Source organism: Loxodonta africana, chromosome 19, assembly GCF_030014295.1.
Source record: "Loxodonta africana isolate mLoxAfr1 chromosome 19, mLoxAfr1.hap2, whole genome shotgun sequence".
NCBI classification, from domain to species: domain Eukaryota; kingdom Metazoa; phylum Chordata; class Mammalia; order Proboscidea; family Elephantidae; genus Loxodonta; species Loxodonta africana.
The window spans coordinates 72,647,306-72,659,708 of record NC_087360.1 but is presented as its reverse complement, the minus strand read 5'-3'; the positions used below and the strand labels follow the sequence as shown (position 1 = coordinate 72,659,708).

Below are 12,403 nucleotides of genomic sequence, written 5' to 3'. Positions count from 1 at the left end.
TGGCTCAGTGGTTAAGAGCTTGCCTGCTAACCAAAAGGTCAGCAGTTCGAATCCACCAGGTGCTTCTTGGAAACCCCATGGGGCAGTTCTACTCTCTCCTGTGGGATCACTATGAATTGAAATCGACTCAACGGCAATGGGTTAGGTCTTTTTGTGTGTGTGCGGGTGGGGGGATGGGGGAAGGCCTTTTTCCTTTATACTGAGCTCCTTCCTAGCCAAGATCTTGTGCTTCCCTTCATGGTCTGCAGCAACACCCACCTGCCTAATACCCGTGCAACCAGTGCGGTGGTACCGTTTGAATGTTTACATCACACATCCAGGCTTCCAACTGGGAGTAAGTGCCACAATTATAAAAGCCTCACAGAAGTAGGAAGTACTCCAGTTGAATGAATGGTCTCATTTGCAGGCAGCTTGCATTGTGTTTTATAAGAATACGTTTGACATTTTAAGCTTTCCCATGGCAGTAAATTCTCTTTCTCCTAGAAGCAGAAGTTATTATCTTTGTGCCCAGAATAAGCCAGACTGTTTTGAAAAGTTTAATTTTTTTCAGTGTTCATATTCCATTTTATCACTCTGTGTTTCTTCAGAGGAAAGGCTATAAGGACCCACAGTCTATTATTTCTCATTTAAAACTACAATTACCATTTTTTACCCTTAAGGGATTTCATCATAATCTATTTCAAAGTGAACAAAACAAGTTAAATTAGAGTACAAGCCTTCTGGTTTTAAATGAGAAATTAAAAATAAATAAGACAAAACACTCAACCTAACATTCCCAAGGCAAGATGGAACTACTTGTAAATGGCTATACAATATTTAACAAAATCTAGAATATCACCTATATTGTAATATTCACAATTATTTTATGATCTCTAAGAAAGCCAATGATATGCCATCAACGGTAAGATGTGGCCACATTTTAACATCTTTAAAATCAAGGAACATCTTGTTGTTAGGTTCCACTGAGTTGGTTCCAACTCATAGCAACTCTATGCACAACAGAATAAAACACTGCCTGGTCCTGCACCATCCTCATGATCACTGCTATGCTTGAGCCCATTGTTGCGGCCTCTGTGTCAGTCCATCTTGTTGAGGGTCTTCCTCTCTTTTGGTGACACTCTAGTTTACCAAGCCTGATGTCCTTCTCCGGGAACTGGTCCTTCCTGAGAACATGCTCAAAGTATGTGAGAGACAGTATGTCCATGCTTGCTTCTAAGGAGCATTCTGGCTGTACCTCTTCCAAGATAGATTTGTTTGTTCTTCTGGCAATCCACAGTATATTCAATATTCTTTGCCAACAGCATAATTCGAAGGCGTCAATTCTTCAGCCTTCCCTATTCCTAGTCCAGCTTTTGCATGCATATAAGATGTTTGAAAACACCACGGCTTGGGTCAGGCACACCTTAGGGCCCAAATTTTAAAGATGTTAAAATGTGAAATAATCAGGGAAAATCAATGAAATATAGTATTTTTGAAAAATATTTTTAATAACAAATATGACAATAATGACTAGAATTTTTTTTTTAAGTGTCTTATTCCCTTAGGAAGGCCAGTATTCTACTTTAATTACCAGATCTTTGTTTTATGCCCTCCTAAATTGTTAGAAAGTGAGAAGCAACATAGCTCATTCATGAGAAAACTACAGTCAAAAACAGGCAAATGGATATAAAACCAAAGCTTAAATGTGTATGGCTTACATTGGGCACTTCCCTCAATCCTCTCCCCTTCCGTAGCCTGAGATACTGACGAAACAGTATCTCATTAGACTCTGCGCCTACTTCACTAAGAAAATGTCAATTTCCTCAGCTTCCCTCCTTCTATCTCAAAATTTTGTATATTCCTTTTTTTCTCCCCCAGAATTATTAGACTGCTTTCAAAGGCTAAGGAGCCCTGGTGGCACAGTGTTCAAGTGCTGGACTGCTAACCCAAAGGTCAGAGGTTTGAAACCACCAGCTGTTCCTCGAGAGAAAAACATAGCAGTCTGCTTCCATAAAGGTTGATAGCCTTGGAAACCCTTGGGGCAGTTCTACACTGTCCTACAGGGTTGCTACGGAATCGACCCCCAAGGCAGCAGGTTTGGTTTTATTTGGCTTCAAAGGCTAGCATCTCTCCTGAGGCATTAGCCTATCCTCTGCCTTCCCTTCTTTAGTTGTCTCTCTCCCAGTGGCTCCCTCTCCTCATCCAGGAGACAGCAAAGCCTCTTTAAATACAAATAGACAGCAGCACACAAATGTAACCTATCTCCAGACCCTGTTTCTGCCCTCAAGCTGTGTTGTTATTGTTAGGTGCCATTGAGTCAATTTCGACTCACAGTGACCCTATATGACAGAATAGAACTGCCCATAGGGTTTTCTAGACTGTAAGATTTACAGGAGCTGATCTCCAGGTCTTTCTCCCATGAAGAGGCTGGGTGGGTTCGAAATGCCAACCTTTGGTTAGCAGCTGAGTGCTTAACCGTTGCACCACCTGGGCTCCTCAATCTTTAGCTTCCTCTTTCTCCTTTCCTTCTCAAGACAGGTCGATAAGCCTTATCTGCTTCCTCATCTCTCCTTCTCCTCTCAACCCACTGCGACCTTGCTGCTATACAACACCACTCTACTCCAAAAGCCTCTTGGTTTTTCCTGCCACGTGCTTCTACCACTAGGTTTTATAGCAAGATCACCCTTGAGAAAAATTATTGTTGAACTCCACTGGATGGTAATTTTGCTGGCAGCTATGTTAGCAGGTGGAACAGAATGTACTCTTTCTGAAGCCATTGATTATTGCTCAGGAGTCGGTTCCAAACAGGCAAGAAGCCCCGAATAGCTACCATGCTGCTTAAGTGAAGGACTTGAGATTCTAAGGCATAAAAGGAGGTGGCTGCAGGGTATGAGGTGGGAACAGGGAACAGCGTCACGCTGAGGGAGTGGGACCGAGGGTAACAGCAGGTCTGTGTGTGATGAGTTTTATGCCATATTAGGTGAAAATTATTACCACTCATGGCATTTATAAATAGTTGAGAACAAACCAGTATGCAAAAGAAAACTATATGACTAGTTTCTGAAAGACCAAGGCCTAGAACCCATGTGCGCTCATTCTACAAGCCCAGAGACACACCATGCCATACTTTAGGTTCGATAAACAGAACTAAAGCCTCCAGGAAAACGAGAATCATTTAATAAGAGCCTTAACTACTTGTTGCACAATACTCAATGCTGTGGTTAGGTGCAGCGGAGTTGGTTCTGGCTCATAGTGATTCCATGTACACAACAGAAGGAAGCACTGCCTGGTCCTGCGTCATTCTCACAATCATTGCTATGTTTCAGCCCATTGTTGAAGCCACTGTGTCAACCCATCTCCTTGAGGGTCTTCCTCTTTTTCAAGTATGATGTCCTTCTCCAGGGACTGGTCCTTCCTGATAACATATCCAAAGTACTTGAAATGAAGTCTCACCATCCTCGCCAAAAGTTTATGACTTGATAATTGAGTCAGTTGCCTACAGCAGAGCTAAAGACCCACAGTGCTGAGCTGATCTGATTTTAGCTGCACAGTGATGGGATTTTAATGATTTCTGCTTTTCAAAGATTTGCTCTCATTCCAGAGTGCTGTTCTATACATACACCCATCAATTTTATGTCAGAATACATCATCTTGATGAGAATAAAAAACTCTTGTGTGCATTTGCTGCCAATACATTTTCAAAGGACCAAATTTTAACAAGGAGAATAGACAAATCCATCAGACAAGAGATCATAAATTATTTTGGCTGTAAAAATGTTTTTAAAATATCTGGGGCAACCTTCTGCTTGCAGGTTTCCACATGTACTGCCTCCATATGGGTGTGTATGTGTGTACATACAGCTTTTTAAAGGAAATGGCATGTGGTCTGGCCCACATTTCCACGGTCGTGTAGGAACTAAAATATTCTTTGCTAGCAGAACAAGAAGAGCAAGGTTCGCATTTCTGCCAACTGGATGCAAAGCTCCAAGAGCTTCCTGTCAAGTAAAGCCAGTCAGAGAATCTAGTCAATGTCTACTGTAGGGAAAAACTAATGGTGGAAGATTGAAGGGACTTGATCATGGATGATGGTCAAATTCAAGCAATGGCCTTGTAGCTTCAGAACAGATATTTCTCTGGGTCCAGGCTCTCTGTGGCAGGTCCAGGCTCTCTGTGGCCTCTGTGCGCCTGACTGAAGTCTTTAACCAGTGTGAAAATGGACGGCAAAGAGTTAGTTTTCACATTCTCATCTGCTAAAAGTTGGGTAATATTTCTGCACCTAAGGTTTAGATAATACAGCTGAGTAAATGCTTCAGCTGAAGTTAGAATGGTAGCACTGTTTTCCTTTACTGATTACCTTGACTTAGACTACGTTTCCCATCAGTTGACACGCTGTCACCTGGACCCCTAACACTAACATTTTCTAGCTCTTCTCCTCCAGCACCAGGTGAAGTGCTTATTAATTTTTCAGTCTTCACTACACAGATAGGCCCCATGAGAGCAGGCTTGTGGACAAGTGTTCATTCTGAGCAGCGATAAGACTTTGGGTCCATTTTTCCAGAAAGCTCCTGAATAGCCGTTTGGCCCTCAGCTACCATTTCTGATTGACAGATAGCTTCTTCAGATGCATTTTCTGAAGCTGGTTCACTACTCACGACTCATGTTCATGAAGTTCCTTCAAGGGTGCTGTTACGGAGCAAGATTCCTCTATTGACTCTACAAAGGACTGACAACTGCCATAGAGACTTAAAGAATTGGACCAAAGCCCATCTAATTCTTTGTTCCAGACAGGTCAACAGTACTTTCTGGGAGCTGCAAATCCCTAGGGGAAATGGAATTATTTAAAATTTCAGATGAAGAGTTATACTCTGATGCTTCTACTTCCATAAAGGGGTTATCTAAGCTGAGATCAGAAGGGTATTGGTGGTTTAGTGGTGGAATTCTCGACTTCCACACAGAAGACCGGGGTTCTATTACTGAAAATCAGCCAGCGAGAGCCCTATGGATCACAATCGTCCAAACTACAATCAATCATGGGGATGTCTCGGGACAGGACAGTGTTTCATTTCATTGTGCATGGGGTCACCAGGAGCTGGGGACAGCTAACAACAACAAGTTGAGATCAGATGCACCAATATTCCTGATGTCAGCATTCTGATATTTACTCCTGCAGTGCTTCTGAATACGAGCAGCTCTGAAGATACAGCGATTTTCCCTGTGCCTGGAAGGTCCACATATCTGCTAGAGCTGCCGCCTTTCATCTCAGCTTCCAAATCAACAGATTTTTGTTGGCTTTGTTGCCTTTCTCCAGGAAGTTCAAGGTCTCCCGGGTTACAAAGATGTTCTCTGTCAGGTGGAACATTCTGCTGCCCAGTCTCATGCTGTCGATTTCCTGGTTCTTTGTGGTGCTCTAAACCACTCCCTTGACTCAGATTCTGACAACGTTCTTGATGCCAACCCTTTGCACCCAGAAACATTTGTGGTTCATGCATTGTGGTAACTGTGGGCAGATAAACAAGCTTCCTTTCTTGGGTGAGGACAAAATGGAAGGCCCTGGGTGCTTTTATCAGGCGGTGGGTTCTTTGGGTTGTCTGCAATGACTGCTTTGTCCGATGAACCCTGAAGTGGCCTAGCTGGGCTCCAGTCTGCGGGAGCACTACATTGAAGAAGCATGATCAGAAAGATCCTGTAGAGGGAAAGAATGTCCTCTCACCCCCCTACCCAATATAGCAATGAATCCAATCACACTACATAATTAGCACCTTATCTTGGTTGACCATAAATCCCAATTTGCTGGACAGTCTCAGTTTATGCCACTTTTCCCAGCGTAACCATTAACAGTGCCAGCTCCACTCTAAAAAGTAACCCAGTTTGGACAACAAGGTACATGGTCACCCTAGATTTAATTTCATCATTGCATAACTGATTGCACTCCAATCTGCATTTGCAAATTTCTTAACGTTAAGAATGTGTCTGCATTTTCTCAAATTACACTAATTATAAACTCAACGTCTCGAGGAATGTTATGGGGCTCCGATAATTATCAGAAGATTACTGACTGCTTTCTGAACATTGACTAGAGTATCAAGAGCAGTCCTCTTTTCTTATAAGGAATACTCTGGGTGGTGCAACTGGTTAAGTGCTTGACTACTAACCAAAAGGTTGGCAGTTCAAACCCACCCAGAGGCACCTCAGAAGAAAAGGCCTGGCAATCTGCTTCCAAAAGGTCACGCCCAAGAAAACCCTATGCAGCACAGTTCTACTCTGCACATATGGGGTCACCATGAGTTGAAACTGACTTGACAGTCACTCTTTGTTTTTTTTATAAACTCAGTATTTCTTTAAAAGTTAAAACACTCTAACTTTTGACAAGTTCACTTATTTCAATTTTTTTGCGGATTCAAGGGAGCAGATAAAAGAAAAACATGGTCCTAGACAGTGGCCACTTTTTTGCCTCCCTCAGGTACCTTTTATTGGAAAAAATATCAGCAACTATTCTTTGAAGTCAGAAATATATTTTGGTTTCAGTTAGGTCCGCATTTCACCTCAACATGAGAGAATAGACCACTTCTTCTCTGGGGAAATCACTGTTCTCCAAACTCGTAATATAAGTATTGTATTATTCTAACCTTGTATTGCTGTGCACCCCATCCCCCATCCCCATACTATCAGCCTCTCAAGGGCAAAGCCATGTATCTATAGCACCTAGCACCAATCCTGGTAGCAAATAGGTTCTTATTACCCACTTCTTGAATCAACAAAGGAGCCCCAGTGGCTCAGTGGTTAAGAGCTCAGGCTGCTAACCAAAAGATCAGCAGTTGAATTCACCAGGCACTCCTTGGAAACCCTATGGGGTAGTTCTACTCTGTCCTGTAGGGTCTCTAGGAGTTGGAATCGACTCAACAGCAACAGGTTTGGTTTCCGGTTTCTCTGAATCAACAAATAATCAAATTCATTCATCGTTGTTCAGAACCTAGTCCTGCTTGGTTCTCCTCAAATTTTGATTTTAAAGATATACAAAATCCCTTGCTGTCTCTACCCCAACCCCCTTCAGTTTGGCTCATCAATGATTTAACTAGAGAGAGATTTCGTCTACTCTCTAGTTGACTTGGCCAATCAATAGATCATTCTGGTTTTCAGTTCATAAAAGAAGTTGTGTCCTACAACTTAATCTTCAATTAAAAATTAAGCTCCATATATTTAGAGAGAGACAAGAGCTTTTCACCCTTAAAATTGAGAGGGAGGGTAATTCAGGTTTTTCTCTTCAATGTTGACTCAAATATGATGGAAGAGAAAAATTGGGGGGAGGGGTGGAAGAAATGAGAATTAGAGAATGCATTACTACAACATAGACCAGTCAATACCACTGACTTTCCCTTATAATTAACCAAGTGATAATATAACGTTACATCCAAACACTTCCCACGTGAGAATACTGTATAACAAAACAAACAAACAAACAAACACTAACCAAACCTGTTGTCATCAAGTCAATCCCGACTCAGAGCGACCCTATAGGACAGAGTAGAACTGCCCCATAGGGTTGCCAAGGAGCAGCTGGTGGATTTGAACTGCCATCTTTCTGGTTAGCAGCCAAGCTCTTAACCACTGTGCCACCTGGGCTATGAGAATACTACATAGATGGGGCTTAGGGATAACAACCTAGGAGGCGCCAGGGATAAGGAGGTAGCAGTTCTGTCTTGAAGCTGCATTTACAGAGCAAAAGCACTGCTTTTATTTTGTTATGTTTATTTTTGGTGGCTTGGGGTTCGGTGGCCAAACTCTTGGACCCAAATAAGCATATTTGTATTACAGTGTGATTTACCTGAAGTAACACTGGCCATTTTGCATTTAAATACTTCCATAATCTATCAGAGAAGATATCTGAAAGTATTCTTACCTTTCAAGACATAAAAATCTATTAAAAATGTATGGGCAATAAACTGGTCCACCGACAACCAACTTCATTTGTTGTAGCTACTCTTTTCTAAATCAGAGGAAAATATAAGATGATTTCATTCAATAATCAAGACTAACTCCTGGATGTTCCATTGTAATTTCTGAGTAAAAATAAACCAATAATTTATTAGCTAGGAATAGAAGAGATGCAATCATATCTACTTTAATAGTTTACAAAAAAGAAGTCTGACAAGCACAAGGGTGTCCAATATGTGATTACAGTGAATTCAAGCATACTCTTATTTTAATCTCCAGTAAACAGCTCATTTCTATCTTCATACTCCTTAAAAAAAAAAAAAAAGAGAGAGAAAGAAAAGCACCATGAAAGTCACAGAGCAAAGAAGGATTCAGTAGATACACAGGTACACAGATAATTTCTCCCATGAAAGGAACAGCCAGCCAGGGACTATGATTTCTCAGAGAGGACACTATATTCTTTCTTTGTGTTCAGATTGATTAAGCTGGTAGGCTATCTGGGACTTTGGTCGGAAGGACCTTTTTCAAAATAATCTTTCTAATATTCCACCTTGCTTGCTAAACCAAACCAAAGGAATATTATGTCACATTCAAAGAGAACTACATGCAGAGGCAGGTGCACGTAATTGTTAGTAATTTATTTGCTTAATGCTTTTTCCACGAATTTTAACTGCAATAACTATAATATCCACCTTTTGAAGTGGAAAAAATGGTTAGCAACTCACTCCTTTTTTCATTCTTATATATCAACTTCCAAAGCCAACCCCTACCTGCTGTGAATTAAGTATTCTAGCTAAGTCTCTGATGCAGTGTCTTGGGTACACATTAGACATGATGGATTCTCATTCAGCATTCACCCCAATCTCATTCAAGTCTACCATCCTCGGCCTGAGGTTGGAAAGCTCTAAGCTACATTTCCCAGAGTCCCTCGCAGCAAGGGTCCTGGGTACAGATTCGATTCTGTCAGTGAGACGAGCTGGATGGGAAGAGAGGCAGGTATCGCACCGGCCCTGGGCACGTAGCACCACAGAGCAGTTTCTAGTAACCTGGTATGGCCAGCGGCTTATCTACAGAAAATGGCACCTACGGCAAGCACGGAAACTTCCAACATCTTACACCCTTCTTTTAGGTAACTTTACCATAGTATCAGCTGAAAAATACAAGTCAAGCTTGTTAATTTTTTAATTAACACATTACTGTGCTTGAGGAAGGACATTGGGCCAGACCAAAGACAAAACAAAACCCAGTGCCGTTGAGTCGATTCCGACTCATAGTGACCCTACAGGACAGAGTGGAACGGCCCAATAGAGTTTGCAAGGCGCGCCTGGCAGATTTGAACTGCCAACCCTTTGGTTGGCAGCCGTAGCACTTAACCACTACACCAGCAGGGTTTCCAGACCAGGTTAACAGAAACTGCTAGGTGGCACCACGCACCCAGGCCCAGTGCAGTACCCTAGATATGGCAATATCTCCAAGACAGATTTGTTTGTTCTTCTGGCAGTCCATGGTATATTCAATATTCTTCACCAACACCACAATTCGAATGTGTCAGTTCTTTTTCAGTCTTTCTTTTTCTTTGTCCAGATTTCACATACACATACATGAAGTGACTGGAAAGCCCACAGCTTGGGTCAGGCACACCTTAGTCATCAAAGGGACATCTTTGATTTTAAGATTTTAAAGAGGTCTTTTGCTGCAGACTTGCCCAATACAATATATCATTTAGTTCCTTGACAGCTGCTTCCATGGGCATTGATTGTTGATCCAAGTAGAATGAAATCCTTGATGGCTTCAATTTTTTCACCCCGTATCATAATGTTGTTTATGGGCCCAGTTGTGAGGATTTTCATTTTCTTCATGTTCAGGTATAATCCATAGTGAAGGCTGTAGTCTTTTGGCTTCACAGTATGTGCTTCAAGTTGTGTTCATTTTTGGCAAGCAAAATTGTATCTTTCCACCATGTTGTTGTTGTTGGGAACGGCCGAGTCAATATTAGACTCATAGAAACCAGATGCAACAGAGTAGAACTGCTCCATAGGGCTTTCTGGGCTGTAATCTTTACAGAAGCAGATCGCCAGGTCTTTCTCCCATGGAGCCACTGGGTGAGTTGGAACCGCCAACCTTTCCGGTTAGCAGCCAAGTACTTAACTGTTGCTTCACCACTGTTTTATTTTATTTTAAATAATTTTTATTGTGCTTTAAGTGAAAGTTTACAAATCAAGTCAGTCTGTCACATATAAGCTTATATACACCTTACTACATACTCCCATTTACTCTCCCCCTAATGAGTCAGCCCGCTCCCTCCTTCCAGTCTCTCCTTTCATGACTGTTTTGCCAGTTTCTAACTCCCTCTACCCTTCAAACAGGAGATGACAGCACAGTCTCAAGTGTCCACCTGATACAAATAGCTCGCTCTTCATCAGCATCTCCCTCCTACCCACTGTCCAGTCCCTTTCATGGCTCCTGAGTTGTCTTCGGGAATGGTTCCTGTCCTGGGCCAACAGAAGGTTTGGGGACCATGACCGCCGGGATTCCTCTAGTCTCAGTCAGACCATTAAGTCTGGTGTTTTTATGAGAATTTGGGGTCTGCAGCCCACTGTTCTCCTGCTCCCTCAGGGGTTCTCTGTTGTGCTCCCTGTCAGGGCAGTGATCGGTTGTGGCCGGGCACCATCTAGTTCTTCTGGTCTCAGGGTGATGTAGGTCTCTGGTTCATGGGGGCCCTTTCTGTCTCTTGGACTCATAATTATCATTCACCACTGTTTTAAAATAATGATCGCTGCTGACATTTATTGAGCACTTCCAATTTATGAGACACTATGTGAAGCACACTTCATAATCTCATTTAATCCTCATGACAACTCTACCATGAAGGAATTATTGCTAGTTCCTTGTTTCAGAATACAATCTGAGGTTTGGCCAGAGGCTTTGGTAACTTGCCCAGGTAACTCAGCAAGCACATGCTTGAACACTGTCTTCATTATCCAGTGCAGCTATAACAAAAATACCACAAGTGGATGGCTTTAGCAAATAGAAACTTACCTTCTCGCAGTCTTGAAGGCTAGAAGTCCGAATTCAGGGTACCAGATCCAGGGGAAAGCTTTCTTTCTCTGTTGGCTCTTGGGGAAAGCCCTTGTCATCAATCTGCCTCTGGTCTAGGAGCTTCTCAGAGCAGGGACCCCGAGTCCAAAAGACACCCTCCCTCCTGGTTCAGCATTCTTGGTGGCATGAGGTCCCTTTGTTTCTCTGCTTGCTTTTCTCTTTTATATCTCAAAAAAGATTGACTCATGATACAACCTAATCTTATAGATTGAGTCCTGCCTCATTAACATGACTACTTCTAATCCTGCCTCATTAACATCATACAGTAGGATTTACAACACATAGGAAAATCACATCAGATGACAAAATGGTGGACAATCACACAATACTGGGAATCATGGCCTAGCCAAGTTGACGCCATCTTTGAGGGACATGATTCAACCCATAAGAAGGAGGATTCATACCTAGGGAGCTCTCTCAGACTCATCACTTCCCATAAATGCTAGGTTAACCCTAGCTAGAAAGGTTTCCTGTACAGCAGCCTGTACAAATACCTGAAGGATCTAAGCAACAGAATGCCAACAGCAGCCAGGGGCAGAAGGATTAGGGGGGGCTGAGAACACACGGGCCCCCTTGGAAAAAGCCAAACTCCGAGGTAAGCAGAAGCGGAAATCACCTCCAGGTAGGCTGTAGGAAGACATAGGGCATGGTGTTTAGGATTTGTGCAAAAGGGACACTAGGGTTGATTATTCAGAGCCTCACCCCCCAAGGAGATGCCCCCCAGACCTGGGTTATAAACCAGTCAGTGCCTTCTTATTCTTCTTTGCAGGTGGAGAGATGACTCTGAAGGTTTGCACTTTATGTACCTAACTTGACACAAACAAGAACAGATAAATAAGCAAATACAGCACAGCTTTGAAAAAAGACAACAACGTGACTAAACATAATTGCAAGAGACTGTCAAAAACCTGTGAAATGGAAACAGAAAATAACTCTTTCTCCATAAGGAATGCTTAGATGGAGCAATTAAAGCACTAAGAATAGGCAATAATAAATTGGCTGTTTCAAAGGATGTACTAAATATGGAGACACAGCCCAGGAACCTAGCTGAGAAAAGGGCAATTTCTTTAAGAAGTATATGTGCCAGAAGATCGGAAGATGACAGGAAGTGGGGCCAAGAATGAATGAGAGGGGAGAAAAGCTTGAAATCTATTAATTTTTTTAAACTTTAAAAATATGCTAGGACTATGATAGAAGGCAGTTTTATTGCTCTTTCACAGCTGGGTTTCATTCCTAGAACTATCAGGAAATCTTTTTGGATCACCTATGTTCAAAAGGCCTGGTAATCAAGTTCTGAAGAATCAGCCATTGAAAACTCCATGGAGCACAGCTCTACTCTGACACACACGGGGTCACCATGAGTCAGAATCGCCTCAACAGCAACTGGTTCGTT

The 12,403-nt window shown here is 42.3% G+C and overlaps 1 protein-coding gene across 15 annotated transcripts in view; it reads right to left on the bottom strand.

Annotated features, from left to right (window-relative positions):
• The window catches only part of TRMT9B (tRNA methyltransferase 9B (putative)), a 63,275-nt gene that overhangs the window by 43,007 nt on the left and 7,865 nt on the right, over positions 1 to 12,403 (bottom strand). For 3 of the 15 annotated variants that reach the window (XM_064272851.1, XM_064272848.1, XM_064272853.1), the window contains one exon: positions 10,951 to 11,820. The exons of 7 other annotated variants lie outside the window; for them this stretch is intronic. The gene's annotated coding sequence lies outside the window, so the exon portion shown is untranslated. The remainder of the gene's footprint in view (positions 1 to 10,950; positions 11,821 to 12,403) is intronic. 5 more of the 15 variants (XM_064272849.1, XM_064272852.1, XM_064272847.1 and 2 more) reach the window with 3 other exon arrangements.